General features: G+C 42.6%; 1 long non-coding RNA gene across 1 annotated transcript in view; it reads left to right on the forward strand.

Annotated features, from left to right (window-relative positions):
- Positions 1 to 391: 391 nt before the first annotated feature.
- The window catches only part of LOC120242449, a 33,309-nt gene continuing 14,227 nt past the window's right edge, over positions 392 to 19,473 (forward strand). The window contains exons 1-3 of the long non-coding RNA XR_005531077.1: positions 392 to 542; positions 810 to 918; positions 10,099 to 10,211. This is a non-coding gene — a long non-coding RNA (uncharacterized LOC120242449). The remainder of the gene's footprint in view (positions 543 to 809; positions 919 to 10,098; positions 10,212 to 19,473) is intronic.

Genomic DNA, 19,473 nt, shown 5'->3' on the forward strand with positions numbered 1-19,473 from the left:
TATACTCTTGAATGGGGAGGCTTCCTTCTCAGCAGGATGCTTGTTTTTCTCATCGGGCAGTTTCTGTCAAGCTGCGCTATAGGAGGACTGCAGGTGCCTTGGCATAGTGGAGCTGGCAAACCGAAGGCATGGTGGTCGTTTCCTCCCCTCCACACCTGGCTTTCACCGAGCATCTCCCTCCATCCTTCAGCATGACTTTGCCCTCAGCAGGGAGCAGACAGGCCTGAGCACAAACCTGCACACAGGTGCTAAGCTACATTTCAAGAGTGGAGGAGAGCTGCTTTTCTGTGTGTGGCTGGCTACATAGGTAATATGTGGCTATTATGATGTGTCAGAATCCTTTGTATCCAGACTCTGATATGCAAGGCCCAGTGACAATGAGGGAGGGAGATGATTCCCCTCTAGAAGTTTTGTGGTCTCCCTCTTGGCCCTGGTAGCAAATATCCTTTCATCCTTCTAAGAAGCTTAGAAGCTCTGTAACCTGAGTATGAGAGAAGGAAAAAAAAAAAAAAAGAAGAGACAGAAGATGAGAGAACATAAATGTAAGAATTAGAAGTAACTACAAAAAAATCATTTATCTTAATTTTGGTTTTGAATTTAGGGATGTGAGAGTCAGAGAGAGGAGTGGCTTGAGGTTTTATAGATAGTTGGTGGCAAATCTAGAATTCAAAATCATATCCCTTGACTGTGAATATCACCACAGATCTCATTCATGACATCTGAGTATTAGAAGCTGTAAAGACAATGGGTGCTGATAAAAGTTTTCCAAAATTCTAATTTTCACCTGAAAATTTTGGCATTGATAACAGGTACAAGTTTTCTTCTATGAAGTAATTGGCTTCCTTTCTTCACTTTTGAAAAAATGACTGGCAAGTTCCTGAGTCTAAATAACCATGGACTGGACGTTGTTTTTTTCAGGTAAATATCACGCTCTGTGAAAACAGCTCGTTCAGCTTGCAACTCAGATGCAAGTGCATTTCCTTGCGACAACATTGTACTTGAGGGTGCAAGAGAAGTGCTTTGTGTGAACTTCCCATTTCATTACACAGAATATTAAAAAACATTAATACTCAAGAGTTGAGATCTAATAAAATTAATTTTTTTACTATTTAATGAAGGACATTATTTTTAAGTTTATTTATTTATTTGTTGTTACATGTATATATATATATATATATATAGAGAGAGAGAGAGAGAGAGAGAGAGACAGAGACAGAGAGACAGAGAGACAGAGACAGAGAGAGTGAGAGACAGAGAGACAGAGAGAGCGATGGGGCAGAGAGAGGGAGAGAGAGAATCCCAAGCAAGCTCAGCACTGCCAACACAGATGTAGGGCTCGAACTCACAAACCACAAGATCATGACCTGAGCTGAAGTCAAGAGTCGTATGCTTAACCAACTGAGCCACCGAGGAGCTCCTAATGAAGTCCATCCTTAAGTGAAACTGGCTTTCGGGAGTTTCAATGTGGAGGTGAAGATCATAATGACACTGGTACAAGTTGCTGCTGATCCTGTGGTTTGTGCTAAGGCTCTGGCAGTTTTGCTTTTGCAAAAAGCTAATTGGTTTTTGCCACATGAGTGCAAATATCAACATGATAAAAAAGCAAAAAAATGTCTTAATATCATTATGAAAATAGCTCTGCCCTCACAAACTCCCTGAAAGGTCTTGGAGGCCCTCAGAGATCTATGGATAATATTAGATCATTATGAATCATTATCATATGAATCACTAAATTAAAGAGTCCGCAGATGTTTTGAACATCAAGGCGCTGGGCCCAGAAACTTTTGAGATTTCAAAATATCTATAAGGTAACAAGTGTTGGGGTGGCTATTCAGCCTGCAGGCAAGTCCATAATGTTGATCTGTGATATTACTGCATTGATCTCTGAACGATACTACATAGAATCAATAGTTCCTACCACTGCGTCTTTAGGCTAGAAATCCACATGGTTGTCATGGGGAAAATTTGGTTAGTTTCAATGACCAATGATACAGGTCTTTTCAAATTATCACAGGTCTGAAGCTTACAGCAAAGTTTCCCTGGCGCTGTCATTTCCTGGTTTAACCTTGGCCCCACTGGAGGTGACTTAGGTCAGTGAGGCTACAACTGATTTGGAAACCACTGTGAGGGTATCTTCAAAGTCCAGTCTTCCTTTGTCTCCTGAAGTGCAATTATTACTGCTTCTGTATATTGAATGTAAAAAAGCCTTGCTGTTTTATTTTTATCTTTATCTTCAAAATAGGCTACTCTCTCTCTCTCTCTCTGTGTCTCCCTCTGTCTCCCTCTCTCAAAATAAATAAAGAAAATTAAAAAACATGAAAATGGGGGGCCTGGGTGGCTCAGTCAGTTGAGCGTTTGAGTCTTGATCTTTTCTCAGGTCATGATCTCACGATCCATGACTTTGAGCCCCACATCAGGCTCTGCACTGATAGTGTGGAGCCTTGGAATTCTATCTCTCTCTCTGTCTCTCTCAAAATAAATAAAGAACCCTTAAAAATAAATAAATAAATAAAATAAAATAAAATACTGAGATTATACATAGACTCTCAACAATGGACAGAAACCTTGGCAAAAAGCTGCCTTGTCCTGGGAGATGCTGAGAAACACAGAAGGGAAGCACAAAAGAGGGGTGGGGGCATTTTGGGTGCTAAGCCTAGACAAAGCCCTTGACCTCTGAGTTAGAATTCTTTCAAGATGCTGCCATGGTGGGAGGGGGACTGTTTCTTTTTACTGAAATGAGAAGGTTCCTGAAATGTTACCATAATGTAGAAATCAAGGCAAGAAGGACTCTCTAAATTCTTCCCTGGTGTACTGCCTTCTCAATGTAACATGTCTTTCCTATCTTACTTGCCTCTATTCTTCCTAGAAACCCCCATGTTTCAGTATATCAAATAATCAGGATGTCCACCAGCACTCCTCGCCCCTCCCCCCACCCCACATCATAACACCATGATCCTTTGTGTCTTAATGCCCGGTATTCAACCTGTTTCCTCTATCTGGAATGTTCCCCTACACCCTTTTCTTTCTGAGAAGCTTCTATCCATTCTTTAAGTCTCATGTCATGTCTCCTTCTCCCTAGTCAGAATCAAGCCCTTCCTCCTATGTATTTTGATAGTTTCAATCATGCTACATTTAAACATTTATTATATTATGGCTAAGCATTTACCTAACTTTATGAGTCAGCTTGAAATTCTTCAAAAGCACGGGGTGGATGTATATTGAGTAAAACAGACATGGTTCTGGCACTCAAGATATTCCCAGTCTGGTAAGGAAGGTAGATAATAAACCAGTAAAGATAAAGTATACTATAATGTGTTATAAAGAAAATAAGCATGTAGTGTTAGGGTGTTTTATTTGCTTTGTGAATTATAAACACTTAGAATATTGTCTTATACATTGTATGAGTTCAACATATTTTTGGTCATGCGTACACCCTCAATAGGCACATGAAAATCAGAGAAGACTCTGTGGGAAATCCAATACATTTATGGAAGGATATGTAATAAAGGGGCTGTGACAGAGATATGGGCAGAATTCAGGAAGCAAATGTGATGATGAAGTACTGATGTGGGCTGTAGCTTTGAGAAAAAGACTGTCTAACAGCAGCTGGGCTAAGGATCCTCAACTCCTCTCTCCTAGCACCTGCCATCTTCTGCTTGGGCAAAACATTGGCCAAACCCAACCACAAGCTGAAGGCAAGGGAGCCTGGCTGATAATGTCTGTAGAAGTCAGTCTCCAAGGGCACAGACAGGGCAGAAAGGGTGAAGAATGGGACTGGAAAAGCAGTCCATCTAGAAGCAGAAGGACCAGCACATGTGATCAAGTGTGTTCCCATTAAATCTAGCTAGCCTTTGACCTTGTACAATTCAGAATCACATTCCATGCCAACCTGAGGTCTACACTCTGCCCCTCTAGGTGATGGAATTTCTGTAAGGGGTATTCCCTTGGGCTCCAGAGCCAAGCACTTAACATAGGATTCTGGCTACCTGTGTACAGGATACAGATCCCTGCTTGAGTAAAATGAAAGACAAAAGATAAAAGAGTGAGAGATGTAGTAATATCTTTCCCCTGGAGGAGTTGTCAATCCATTTTATGAAGAAAACAATGTCCATGAACGAAATTTTACACTTACTAAGCCATATATAACAATTAAAAATTAATATAGAATCATCTGAACATTCCACATGCTTGAGGGCTTGGCAGAGATTTGCCGTGATCAGAATCAGGTTGAATTAATCAGGCAACAGTGTCTTAGAGTTTAGGATAAAGTCCAGTCAAATTGAGTTTAAAGGAATGTTGCCCTCACCCTAAGAACAGACATTTTCTCCAGACACTTAATTTGGGGGACCCTTGAAATTAGTAGCTGATTTCATAGTAAATTTATTCTTTAATGTGTCCTGGTTTATCTCCATTTTCACAGAGAGAGACATTCTCTTTATGATTAGAGATTTACTAAATCTTGGGAGAGATTTAACATTGATCTAGCTTATCTTATTGATTTCCAATTCCCCAGAGACTCTAAACAGGTATTGATTGAGATATTTATGCAGCTAATCATTCTGTACTCATGTTACCTATGCCTGTCTCTTTCCTATTAGGGTATGAGATAGTTAATGAAATTACAGTCAATTTTATATCAGATGTTCAGGAATGACACCAGATTACTTTTTAGTAGATGACAAATATAGCATGAAAATTATTTATAACTTATTCTCTACCCCCCTCCCCTCCGAAATCCATGACAGTTGGAGTACTTTGAGTGTTAAGGTTTTAAAATTATTATTTCTCTTACAACAAAGGCAGCTCACCCAGGAGGTAAGTCACCACTTGAAAGTATGTTTCTCAACTCGAAGTTTGCAGAGTAGGCTGAAAGGAGGCAGTTGAACTTTCCACAGTGTTATGAGTAGAGAGAAGACTCAGACGTTCCCCTGCTGCTCACTGATAGATCAGAACAGTCCCTGCCAGTTGCTTTTAAATCCTTATATGTCTTTCATCTATGCTTATGCGATAATGCACCCAACCAAGGAAGGCAGCCAATGGATAGGTGAAAATAAATAATAAATAAGTTGAAGAAAATAGAGCACAACACAAGAAAGAGAGTGAATGGAGGTGGGAAAGAGACTTTTTTGGGTGGCATGGTTGGGCAAATTCTCTCTAGGGAGGAGGCATTGGAACAAAGAACTCTATGATCAGAGCTAGCTGTGATTAGAGCTGGGAGCAGCAGGTGAGGACACCTGGAGCCTCGTGCAAAGCTGTGGCACAGTGAGGAAGGCAGGCAGGCACAAGTAGGTAAGTGGTGGGCAGAGCAGCCTTTAGGGCCATGTACAGCAGGCTCTTAGGGGAATTTTTTTAATGTTCGGGTTGTACTATAGGCATAATGGAAAGCTCCTGAGGTTTTGAGGCAGCAGAGGCATGATCTATCAGCATTAGGGAGCAAATGTGAGGCACTGAGACCAGTAGGAGGCTGCTGTGTGGTCCTCTGCTTGGACTGGGGAAGGAGTGGAGTGAATGGGGCAGACTGAGATCCAGAACGTAGTCAGAGCTTGCATCTGCTGATGGATTGGACATGACAATGAGAACAGAGAAAAAAAGATAATGTGTAGGGTTTGGCCTGAGAAAGTAGGAATGGCCATGCCATTTACCAATGGAAACATGTGAGGAGGAACGCTTGATGGAAGGAGATGGATGGTGAAACCAATGGGTCAGTTGTGCTCAACTTGCATTTATTTAGGGCCCTCCTAGCCATCCAGGTGATGTCATGCGGATGGTGAGGTGGAGGGGAGAGCCTGGCACTAGCGTGTCTGTTTCATAGCCCAGCCAGAAAGAAGACGCAGGATTGCAGTAGAGAGTGATGATCAGAAAAAGATGAGTCAGCGAAGACTGAGAGAGAAGGTAGAGAAAAAGTAAGAGAAAAGCCAAGTGAGCGGTTCCCAGAATCAAGTAAGGAAAATGCTTCCAAGGAAAGAATGCATCCACTGTGATCAATGCCACTGAAGGGCTGAGTACAATGAGAGAAATTTTAATCATTGTTTTTGGCAGGAAGGAGTTCACAGGCGACCTTGACAATAGCAATTTCAATAGCATAATGGGAACAAAGCCTGATTGGAGTGGATGGAAATCAGGGGATAGAAAGTGAAAAATGCAAAACAGAGAACATACGTGATTTTTAAAAAAAGATTTATTGTGAAGGGGGGCAGGGAAACAGGGCACTTGCTGGAGGGGAGGGCTTGGAGCCAAGGAAAGGATTTTAATGTTTATGATGATGATGATGATAATAACCATTGTCATCACAATCATAATGCCTACCATTTATTGAGGGCATACCATGCGCCTGGCACTGTGCCAGGCTTTCTCCATCCATGATCTCATTGGACCTTTCAGCAAACTTAGCAAGAAGGCTCTGATATTATTATCAGTTTCGAGGTGTGAGAACAGAGAAACCTGGGTCCGAAATCTGGTGAGTGATAGAGCGCAACCCAGTCTTTTAAAGGTAGCTCATGGATACGGTCCCTTTAAAACATCAGCTGAAAATGGGTGAAATTCTGAACTGCACTTAGTCAAGACCTATTTTGGTTGCAAAGGATAGAATCCCAGCTCAAACTGGCTTAAGAAAAATAAAGTGAGAGAAATTTAATTCATGTATCTCAAAAATCCAGAAGTAGATCTGATTTCAGGTATAACAGGATTCACGGGCTCAAACAGTGTAATTAGGATTTAGTCTCTCTATCTCTGCACCACTGGGCTCTGCTTTGTACTCTGCTGCCTTTATTCCCAGGGAAGCTTTCCCCACATGGTGGTCTCCAGCTGCTCCTGGCTTACATCCAACAGTTTGGAAAACCCAGAGGCCAGACTCACAGAGTCACGGGATGGGTGGGGGGAGATGAATCTTCTCACAGGACTTGAGTCACCTCCTCAGCCATGAAACAATTCCTAAACCCTAATGGCACAGTATGGTTTCATGGGCTGGGCCTGGGACCCAAGCCTGCCTCCAGAGCCTAAAGGCCTGATGTGGATATAGAGGTTGCTCTATGAAAGAAATATCTGGGTGATATTCACCAAAAAAGGGCTATGGAGGAGGCCAAAAGGGCAGATGTCCACTAAACTATGAATGCATTCAGATATTTCCTCTTTTAGAAAGATTTCTAGAATATAAATTCTAAGAGGACAGAGACCTTTCCAGGCTTGCCAATAGTCTCTTAGCACCTGAGGGGCACCTCATAAGCTCATGTTCAATCAAGTTCAAACATATGTATATATGTTTATTATTTATTTATATATTTATTTATAAAATGTATTTATTTTGAGAGAGAGAGCGCACAAGTTGGGGAAGAACAGAGAGAGAGGGAAAGAGAAAGAATTCCACTCAGACTCTGCATTGCCAATGCAGAGCCCGACATGGGGTTCAAGCTCATGAACCTGTGAGATCGTGACCCAAGCTGAAATCAAGAGTCAGATGTTAGCTGACTGAGATACCTAGGTGCCACTATTTATTTATTTTAAGAGAGAAAGAGAGAGGGAGAGAGCAAGCACACGATCTTGTGGGAGAGGGACAGAGAGAGGGAGGGAGATAGAGAGAGTCCCATGCAGTCTCCTTGCTGTCAGTGCAGAGCCGGATACAGGGCTTGAACCTGCAAACTGTAAGATCATGACCTGAGCCAAAGTTGGACAGTTAACCAACTGAGTTTCCCATGCACCTCAAATGTAAATTTATATTTTAATGTTTATTTTGTGAAAGAGAGTGCACACACACACTCACAAATGGGGGAGGAGCAGAGGGAGAGACTGACAATCTGAAGCAGGCTCCACACTCAGCCTGGAGCCAGACACAGGGCTTGATCCAAGGACCCTGAGATCATGACCTGAGCCAAAATCAAGAGTCAGATGCTTAGCTGACTGAGCCACTCAGGTGCCCCCAAAAGTATATATTTTTTTAAGGAATAAATGACTTCAAGTGATTCTTTTATACTGGATTTATTTACTTAATTTTAGTTGGACAGCTCTTCATGTATTTGAAACACATCATTACTTTTCCTACCTGAAGTTTTCCAACTTTCTGAAACCCTTAGTTTATTTGGGAACTGTATTTGCCATTAATGCCCCCCTCTTCGGAACAGTGTTTTTTGATGTTATTTTATTCAAAGGGGGGAAAACTGCCTGGGCACAAAAACCACAGCTCTTGCTGTGTTGTCCCCTGAGGGTAAGAACCTGAAGGTTTAGCCAGAATTGAAATCCCTACAAACTCTAATGAAGCTTTGCTTTGTCTCACCCTTGGGGGTTTATTTCCTCCCCACTGACTCCCATAAGGTGAGGCAGAGCTCTGGGGAAAGACAGGTACATGACAAAAAGCTTGTTTGGGTGTATTTGCTTCTGATGCTGGAGTGCCTGTGGCAGAACCATCCATCTGGAAAACTCTCAAGTGGGTGGAGAGATGAACACTGCACTATCCTCATAGATGATCTGAAATTTGCATTGTGTGTAGTGTCATTATGAGGATGCTGAAGGCCCTTTAATTGTAGAAAAAGAAATTTGAGTTTTCTGTAATGATGGGAGGAGCTTATAATAAAAAATCAGGAAGCTCCATCCTGTCCTACATAAACTGAATGCCTTCTCGAATGTTTAGAGGCTATTTTTACCATAGCAAAACCTTATGTAGAGCTATATGGAAGAGAAGCATGGCATAGTATCTTGGACAGGAAATGGCAATTTATCACAAAGATAAAGGGCATGGGCTCCAGAGCCAACCGCCCAGCTTCAAACCCTAACTCCCCCTTTCTGTAATTAGCTGACTGCAGGCCAGATGCTAATCATCTGCATCTCAGTTCCGCTGTTGGTAAAATATCGATAATAAAAAAGTAGTACCTCATAGATGCTAGATATATCAGTTGATATATTTAAATCATTCAAAGCAGTGCTTGGCACATAGAAATCAATATATGTTTGTTTCTATTGTTACTATTTTGAATGAGAAAAAGACAGGAGTGTAAGTATGAGTGTGCATAAAAAATAGGAGCTTTGGTCTGAATATTCAGAAGAAACAAGTTGTGTGTGTGTGTGTGCTGAGAGGAGGAGGAAGAGAAGCAGGAGGAGGAGGAGAAAAGGTTGGTTCTGAGACTGATCGCATCTGGCTGTTGGCAAAATATTTTCACATTCTAGGAACTGAGAGCACCTGTTGGCTGTTTCACAAGTTTAAGAGCAATTGCTCTGAAGTCAGAAATGGAATTAATGTCATGGAAAGAACCAGAGGCTGATGTGAATAATTAAGCCTCCTAATGAGAGCATTAATATTTCCCCAATAGATTGATTTAGTGTTTCTCTTGCTGGGATTGTTGCACAAACTTACCTGAACTGGCCATTTATCTTGATTGCTCAGGACAAACTGCACCGGCAAAAAAAAAAAAAAAAAAAAAAAAAAAGAAGTTAAAAAACCTGGTAGACCACCTAATTTCATACTGACAACCCTAAGGACATAGGAAGATAGCACTACACCTAGGAACTCATGAGCCCACGGGATGATTCTGAGTAGGAGAGATTTCCAAGGAAGTCATCTCTGGGCTTCAGCTTACTATGCTTTACTAATTTTTATGTGAACATGGGCTTACCCACTCAGCCCCTTCCTCCAGCATTTAACGTGCTAGAAACTTGTACCTCCCAAGGTTGCTGATGCCAACTTTGCTCTAAGCATGAGAATACTCATGCTATTCGACAAGCAGGCTAGTAATGATGCTTCAGTCAGGGTCCAACCACAGCATTGGGGCCAGGAGGAGACATACACACATCTAAATGGATTTTCCCAAAGGATGGTTTGCCCAAATGTGGGCCAAGTAAGGTCAGGGTTCTTAGGGTAGGCAACCAGGAAGGGAAACACATGAACAGGTAAGAACTTTACTGGCATGAGCTGAAGTTCGTTGTCCTAAGGTGACAATCAGGGAAGGAAGGTTTAGGGAGAAGGGAGAACAGCGGTGGATCCAGGGGTCCCGTCTCCATCATGGAGGGTCTAAGCCTTCCAATGGTTTAGTTCGACCATTTTGATTCTTCCTTTTGATTAACTTAAAGTCATCAACTGGGTATTTCAATCATATCTGCAAAATCTCTCCACAGCAGCACCTAGATTACTGTGTTGTTGAATAACTGGGAGAAGTCTTCTGACTCCATGTCCAAGCAGCTGCTTCCTCTCTGTCCTCATGTTCACCTGAAACTCCATTGTACTCCAGGTAATGGGAAACATATGGGAAAGAGAATTCTGGAGACTGGAGTTCAGTCTATCCAAGCCAACACATCAAAAACTAACACAAATGGAGAGCAAAAGACAGCAGTGAAAACAGTTCCTAAGAAAACTTTGACCTGCACATTGTCAAGGAAGCAGGTCAGGTTTTGAGGCCACATTGATCTCAGTTTGCACATTAGTTTATTGAGATCAACACCTCATGTCTCTGAGCTAGTTCTTAGATTCCAAGCATGTTCACATCTGCAATCCATTTCCATTTTGCTTTGTTTGGCTTCGAGCTTTATCTAACCCTTTCAGATAGGTACTGTGGGTATCAATCTCCTTCAGTTTACAGGTAGAGAATCTGAAGGCCAGAGAGGAAGTCATGCGGTCAGTGTGAGGTAGGTCAGATAAGCCGAAATCTTCTGATTCCATGTCCAGGACTCAAGACATGTCCAGGATGAGATTCAGCTTGCTTGGTGTCTCGAGCACTATCTCTTCTGATAATACTTTCCATTACTGCCAAGTCTTTAAATGAATCGGAGATGATCCGAGGTGGTCGTGTCCAAAAAATGACTCTGGGCTCTCCTTGTCGATGGAGAAATTTTACTTTAGGTAACTGAGAGTCTCAGAAAATTAAAGATCACACAGAAGCCAATGTTGTACTCCTAGGAAACTCCATATTTGAAAGACAACCTTTAGATTGTAAGCCCCATAAGGGCCGCAAGTTCTATCTGTGTCATTCACTGTTGTATCCATTAGGTTCAGAGTAAAATCTGTCACGTAGCAGGCTTTCCATAAATATTTTTGTATAAAGATTAATGTAAATGAAGCTATAAATCCTGAATCCATAGGGAATATTTACGTGTTATTGAGGTTTTGTAAAGTAAGATCATCTGGACTTTTAAACATACTGTGTTAATTAACAGTACTAACTTACTTGCCACTTCATGGTCAAAATGCACATTATGCATGGTGGGCACCCTGGGGCACATGTTCTAAACATCTTCAAAGAGCCAGGTCCTAGAACAATCTAGGAGGAGACAGAGATCCCTGTCTTAATCTTGCAAGACGATGTCCCTCTGGGGCACAACAGCAAAGCCTCTCTTGGTATGAGCTGCATCTCCTAGAATTAACTGATCTTTTGTCCTGGGGTATCTTGTTGGTAGGAACCAACCAGGAGCCCATAAGAAAAAATGATAGTTTTTTCCCCAAATAAGTATATGCCATAGACAAAGGGAAGCTTTTACTTCTTCTGAAGGCAACACAGAGTCACAAGATTAATTAACCTGCAGTATACTGAGAGCTGCTTTTATCCAGCAGGCACTTTCTATCTGTATAGAGTGTGTAGTTTCTGGCTCCAAATGGTATCTGTTCACCGCTTTCTTTTACAGGATTTTAGCAACCTTTCATAAGTGGCAAATTGTCCTTGTGATGGTCAGTAGAGAGCAGGGGTTGAGGCGGGCTGTTCTGCCATCATCCTTCTTGCCTTTGCACATTAATTTCAAAGTTAGTTCACTTCTCTGATAAAATGGGGATGATAAGAGTATTTGCCTCACAGAACTGTGAGAATGAAAATGTGTTAATCATGTAAATCATGTAGAACAGTACCTGGCCTGGCATAAGTTCTCAGTATTATCAGTACTATTAGTATACTGGTTGACATCGTTATTGAATTAGTAGGACATAATATTTGGGGAAGAGGGAGTCTGAATCTCTTTAGGAAGCCTGGGATCTCAAGCCTTGTACGAGTGTGTGGAGAGGACAGTGGCCCCATGGACTTCTCCACCAAGGGTGTCCAGGCTTCCAAACAAAGACAGACAGGGCAGGAAGCACCCCACAGTCCCCTGGCTGTAACGTGTTACAGCGGGGAAATTGAGCACGTCTGATTCTCAGAGGAAGCTTGGCTAATATCTCCCAGGGGATTCTTCACATTCAGAATTCAGACAAATTGCTGCTTTTTAATTAACAGAGCCCCAACAACTCTGTTATCTGTCTTCTCATGAATCTATTTTCTCTCTAATCCCTTCTTGCTTTCCCACCCTGTCTGCTGCTGAGCTGTAATCTTTCAAGGCGCTCCCTGAGGAGTGGACGCGGGAAGGAAGGGGCCAAGCAAGGGGTGGCAAACTTTAGTCGAATGATGGATGGCTTCTGATCAATGGCCAACAGTTGCCTGACTATCTGTTTACAGCTGCAAGAGACCCATGACTGAGACCCCCCCAAGTGAAACGTGCGGGCTACAGTGTGGTCTGCGAGCTGGGTGATATTAAAGATCTAGCAGAATTCCCTTGACAGGAACAAGTGGAAAAAGCATTCAGGGATGTCTCCCAAATATCCCATTAATTTAAGTTTAATAGGACAGTTATTGAATAATAAATAACAACTGAATTAAGGGAACATATTTATCAAGGACTTATGCCCAGATAATACAACTGTGGCTCCACCAGTTGAGAAGCCATAGTACTAATGGCTGAATCTCTGTGAAAGATCCCCCAATGATTGTGAGAATAAAAGAGGGACACCCAGGGCTCTACCTCGTCTTGTCTACCCTCCAGAGTTCGCCAAGAACTGGCACGTTTTGTTCAGGCTGAGGGAGCCCCTTTTGCTGAGATGGTGGACACACATCTTCACACTGGGACAAGTGAAGCTGACATCAGGTTTTGCTTTCCAGAACATCCTCTGTGAGGCCTGTGTTATGGAAATGTAAGATATGATCACCTTGTCTCAATCACCATTTCAGATCTGTCCTACAACTCTGTTTGAGGCATTCTCAGTTTCTAGAAAACAGCTTCTATCCAGCTCCATTCCCAGCAGGGTACTTCGAAATGGCTTTTGAAAAAAAAAAATTCTAAAGTTAAAAATATCCCCTTCCACTTGCCTGCTCCTAACTTATTAGAACAATGCCTAAGGCAGCCGTGGTGTCATTGGCAGCTCTATTTGTGATGGGTCTGGAAGAGTTGATATGTTTATGAATATTTACATCTTCAAGAGGAGACTGCTGTTAAGTAGATTTTTTTTTTAATTCTGTAAATCTTCTCTTGTGTCATTAAATGCTATAAGCCACAGATAGGCGGAGGAAGGATTGCAAAGGAAAATGAGGAATGGGCCACATTGGGCACCCCAAAGCCTATGCTGCACAGACACCCACATGCCAATGGATACGAGGGAGGAGGGCGTGGGTGAGGAATGTTGTGCAGTTGTGTTGTGATCCCTTGGCTTTGTTTTCATATGAAGGGGCTGATGCTTTCTGATGTTAAAGAAAAATTGCCAGCATTGGAATCTATTCACAGAGAACAGGAGGAGGAGGGCCATGGCTCATTCATGCAAGAGCCAAGTGTAAGAGGCAGGAAGGCAATCTTCTGAGTGTTGGATGGAATGGGCATTGGGATATGCTCTTTAATCAACTAAGTACTTTGAAATTAATGATTCTTCATTTTCAGCCTGTTACTTGTCTCCACATACACACTGCCTCCTTCCAAGGCACCTAAGCATTTACATTTTTGGAAAAGTTTCAAAGTATTCACCTAGTACAAAGTAGGTTACAATGCTCTCCTCTTAGTGATCCCAGAACCTAAATAAATCACTTGGGAACACACAGAAAACTGAGAATTAAAGGTCATGCTCATCCCCACAGTCATCTTTAGGCCATCCCTCAGGCTGATGTCTCCATAGCATGACAACTACAAACCTGTGGCTTTTGATATCACGACCTGTAGGAGAGGCTATCTTCCCTTTGCATAACCCTCCTTCAGGCCGACATCTGGACGCCTTGTATGTTAGAGGAGTGACTCCCACTGACTGTCAGGGATTTGGCTCTTCTCCTGCTTGGCTATAGGAGCCATCTGAAGCTGGTGACTATTGAGCCATTACTGTGCCCTAATTTGCAAGTTACTTTTCAAAGATGCTTTCCTCTTGGCAGGCTGTCTAACCATTATGAAGATGTCTACCAGTAGGCAGTCTTGGGCACATCTTCCAGTTAATTTAGAAAAGGGCAGAGTAAAAGTCTGTAATGTCCTAGCGTAGATGTCTCTAACTTGCAGACATCGCTAGATGTACCTCGTTCAGTGAATGTGGTGTCCGATTATGGGTGATTGGGGAGAAGAAAGAAATGGCAGTCTGACTCACAGGGCACAGCTCTCTAGCAGGGAGGCTTTGCTGGGCCTTGGCAAGCCAGTGGGACCTTGACTCCTTATCTCCCACTGTGGACTTTAGAGAGAGTGAATTCCCCATTTTCTGCTTCATAATGATCATGCTGCTTCACCGAGCAGCTGCCACTCCATTTCAGGGATCCAGTTCAGCAGCCCCTGTATTTTAAGAAAGAAAAAAGATGAAGCCATCTGTGACTGTTCCTCTGAGATGGGTATATCCTTTGTCCACTCAACAAACACTTTTAAGTACCTACTGGAATGCAAGACCATGGAGACATGAAGAGCCCTACAAAACTGCTTTTCTGACATAGGAAGAACCAAACATCAAGTATAAGGAGATAAAATACATCATAGGAAATGAATCAGAATCTAACCTGTAATCAGGTCCAAAATAATAGAGCTCAGAACTGATGACATCATTTCTAGAGGGACCCTAGTCTAGGAGGCGAATGAGGGAGTGCATGTGATTTGATCTACTCCCACATTCTCAATTTGTTCCCATGCTAGACAGTCTGAAAACTTGACCTGCAGCCAGTAGTATACATGAGATCCAACAGTACATTCCCTTCCCAGTACTATACTCAATGACATCACATTGGTAGCTTGAAATTGGCCATAGCAGGAGGACATTACACCAAGAAAGTAGGCCAACACTAAGAATCAGGGCTTTTGTTCTTCTTTCAGAGAATTGGTTGCTACATTTACCATCATGCCTCTGCCCCAGCCTGCATCTCTGAAGTTTCACTCCAATATATGTAAATGCTTAAAAGACATGTCCACTAGCTGCTCCATGGGTACTTTTAGCTCAGTATATTTAGTCCTAATTTATTTGTTTTCTTTATCTGTTTCCCCTTTGAGTCCCTTCTGGGAAAATAGCACCCACTTGTTCATATAGAAACAATGAGTCATCCAGACTATTCCTTCTCCCATAGTTCCTACATCCTCTCAGACAAAAGTCCTATTGATTCTGATAATATATTTCTTCTTCTTCTCTTCTTCCACTGGCCCTACCATAGGTCAAGACACCATCATTTATTGCCAGATTGACATTATCAGTCTCGAAAAAAGATTTTCCTGCCTTGCAGCTAACCTATCTTTAATCAATGTTATAATCTGCAGCTAAGTAATAAATTTTTAAAAACCACACGTGGAAGCATGTCATTCCTTGCTTAACCACTCCACCTCCAGTGATTCCTCAAGTGTTTGTTTGAAGTAAATAATTCTTTACAGGTATATTATAGCTTATAAAGTATTGTGTGATCTGATCATGGTTTTCCTCATTTCTTATTGTCTTCCCAACACATATTCTTTGCTTCTACACATATTTCTTACCTATTTTCTTCAGCTCCCATCTCAAGCAAAAGAATGCATATGAATATACACCCATACATCCATATTGACACCCACTTAAACACAAGCATGTGCACACGCAAGTACACACACAAGCTCTTCACCTGGGCCATTTCTACCAACCTTTGGCTTCAGCTTATACCCAGCTTTCTTGTGAAAACCTTTTCTGATCCTCTCCATGTGATAGCAAAAATCTTGGATTTCTCCAGCATAGCATGTAACACCCTACTATAAATGTCTAGTAATACATCTTCATTTCCCCCAGGAAAGCAAGGTTGATGAAAAAAGTCATTGCTATCCCCCACCCAGCACAGTGCCTGGCCTCCGGAAGGTGATTAATAGTAATTATTTATTAATTCAACACATGCACACATGAATGAAGATATCAAAGACGAATTCACTCCTAGAAATGCTCTTTTTATTGAAAGTGTTTACTGGCTCACAATTATTGAGATCTATCTGCTATGAACTATTTGTCTGGATTTCTCCCGTTATTTTTCTGGCTCTTTATTTCCCCCTGTCCTTTTTGTAATGCATGATACAAACGACCTCACACAATTACTCACAATTGGGAGCATCAGCAGACAGACAAGAATGCAGCAGGAAAAAAAATGCACTGCGTGGACAAAGACAGATTCTGTTTGTCAGAACACGTATTGTCAAATCCCACACACACCAACGCTGCGGACTGGAGCACGGATCCTCCTAAAGCAATAGCATGGCGAAGCCGGAAATCTATTTTCCTGGGTGTGCACAGCTGTTTCCTAGCACTTTGGGGAGCAGCAGGGGGTTCATGAAGAAGGCAGAAAGGGAAGCCTGGTTAATTTAGGAGCTGGGGAGCAGAGCAGCCTGGTGAGGTAGAGGCCCTTGGTCAGCCCGGCTTCCTTAAAGAAGGAGGTAATGAGAAGAATGACTCCTTAAGAGTGCTTGGTAGGGGTTCATATATGTTCTCTCACGATCAATTCCAGGGGAAATTTAGGCAGGTTTCAAGTCAAAATAGGATTTCTCTAACAGCCAGAACAGAAAACTGCACCTGGACCCACCATCCCAGCTGGGCTCTCTCCGCCTCTTGCATCCTCCCTGGTAATGAAGATTCTCAAATGAGAAGAGAGTTGATAAGGTTGAAGATGAAAGAGAATCCATTTGGGGTTTGCTTCAGCTGTCTCGGACATGCAGGGGCCTGAACTTGTGCGTGCTGGGCTAGTCAGAAGTGACGGCTGAGGGAACGTGGAAGCTTCTTCACAGAGAAGACGCAGGGCTTCTGCAAGGGTTTTACAGGAAGCCTTTTCTGTGTGGAACAGTGCTTGAGAGGCACTTTCTTTCTCTCTGAATCTCATCCTCTAATTTTCTCCCTTGATAATTAAATTACAGTAACAGGTTGACACCAAAAATAGAGGGGGCGGCTTGAATGTCTTCAAAATTAAATTCGTCCTGTGACAGAAATATGATTTGGCTCTACCGAGGCTTTCTGCTTCAGCGAGTAGCTAAGGGCTCCAGTGTTAACCTCAGCAGTTAAAGGTGCCCTCTGATACGTTTGGAAACTAGCCAAGGTCTCACCATTTGGCTCCCCTGAAGAATTTAACAGCAGAGCTAGCCTTGGGCAAAATACTAAAGGAACAAGGGAGCAGTGACAAGAAAGAACAACACACGAATGGTGTTCTTTGAGCTTCAAGAAGCCAATGTGGGGACAGCACTTGGGAACAGAACCTCTCAAACCAGACTGTTGGGGCAGTTGTATGGTGGGAAACAAGCGGTGGATTTATGTGAGTGAAACACTGGCGCTTGCATTTAGTTATTGAGTAATTTCTGGAAACTCTACCGCCCCATGTGTAAAGTGGAGAATAGGATTCACCCACTTAGCAGAATAGTTGAAAGGCCGAGAATGCTTCTATCAGAGGTAAGGTGTCCAGTGCTCGGCACGCACAGGCTGCATATTTATTTACTTTTTCTCTACGTTGCACACATGAGTCCATTGCTGTCCATTAGGACCTCAGGGTCCTTTCTAATTAATGCTGGAAAAGGCTGCTTTTCATGGAAGGCGAGCAGTGAAGGCGTGAGACGGATGGCTGAGTAGGCGCAGCCATTGGCATTCCCTGAGCATTGCCGCCCTGTGGTGCCCTGGGAGCCTGCCTTCATTAAACAGGAGCGGGGGCCTCTTTGCCTTCCCTTGTCACACGTGAATGTGGGCCTAATGGTGGTGATTAGTCAGTGTCCAGCAAGGAAACGCGTGGGCTCCCACTGCCCCCCACTTTTGCACAGCATGCTGAGTGATGCATTCGATGAGAGGATGGAAAGGTCATTAGCCAACAGGACTGGATATTGATCCAAGGAATGATATCCTGGATTTGGAGGCAAGTCACAGCCCCTTCTTGTGGAAAATAAGCAGTTATGCCTTCTTGGAGGGCTCTGAGCACCCAGAGGGCCAGGAAGACCCTTTGGAGTTGGAGAATCCCAAAGAGGACCGCTTTTCCAAATCCAAATCAACCTGGTTGTATACACTAATGTCAGAGATGCCTTGAATTCCAGGGTGTGTGTGTGTGTGTGTGTGTGTGTCTATTTTTAACACATTCTTCCATCTTTTTACATTCTTTTTCTTAATGTTTATTTGTTTTGAGAGAGAGAGCAAGCATGAGAGAGTGGAGGAGGGGCATAGAGAGAGGGAGAGAGAGAATCCCAAGCAGGCTCTGTGCTGAAAACACAGAGCTCAGGGCCTGATCTCAAAAACCATGAGATAATGACCTTAAGCCAAAATCGAGAGTCAGACGCTTAACTGACTGAACTACCGAGGCCTCCTATCTTTTCCATTCTTAATTCATATACAGTAACTCTATCCCAGGAGATGCTCTCCCACTGTGTTGTTAGAAGAATATGTCACTTGAGCAGTACATTTCCTCAGAATAGAACTAAAATGTCATCCTAGAGTCAAGAGCAGAGGGTATATGTGACCCATTTGCTGAAAGAGGGCAGGCTACAATACTCGGAGAGAGAAGACATGATGTTCTTTTCCTTTCCAAGAAGTTGTCCCTCATTTCTTCCTGACAGTCGGTTTAAAGGCCATTGCCAAGCACAGAAAGAAACTACCAAGAGGGAGAGAGGTGGTTGGAACCCTTGGAAGCACGGCTGTAGCAACTACAAAGGAAAAAGAAGGGAACACATTAAGACGTAGATCCAAACCATAGCCTTCAGTTGTGTTTGAAAGTTAATTCAGTCAACAACAGTAACGAGGTGCCATCACCTAAGATTTACTTGTACATCGAACACTTAACCATGTGCCAAAAACCTTTGTCAAGTGCTTCGTGGGCATTATCCAATATTATCCTCACAAACGCCCTAAGAAATGTTTGCTATAGGGGAGCCTGGGTGACTCAGTCGACTGAGCGTTCGACTTCAGCTCAGGTCATGATCTCTCAGTTTGTGGGTTCAAGCTCTGCGTTGGGATCTCTGCTGACAACTTAGAGCCTGGAGCCTGCTTCAGATTCTGTGTCTCCCTCCTTCTCTGCCCCTCCCTCACTCACACTCTGTTTCTATCTCTCAAAAGTAAATAAACATTAAAAGAAATTAAAAAGACAAAGGTTTGCTATTGTTATTTTCCATCACACAGATTAAAACACACACACACACACACACACACACACACACACACACACACACACATAAGTAACTGAAATGTAGAAAGTCTCAGGAATTTCCCAAGGTCACCAACAAAAAACTGCTCAAGGTTTAAGTAAGGAGGTGGGATTTGAACTCAAACTGTACCTGTAGTTAATCCTA

Source organism: Hyaena hyaena, unplaced genomic scaffold (assembly GCF_003009895.1).
Source record: "Hyaena hyaena isolate Hyena2069 unplaced genomic scaffold, ASM300989v1 scaffold_305, whole genome shotgun sequence".
In the NCBI taxonomy this organism is placed as follows: Eukaryota; Metazoa; Chordata; class Mammalia; order Carnivora; family Hyaenidae; genus Hyaena; species Hyaena hyaena.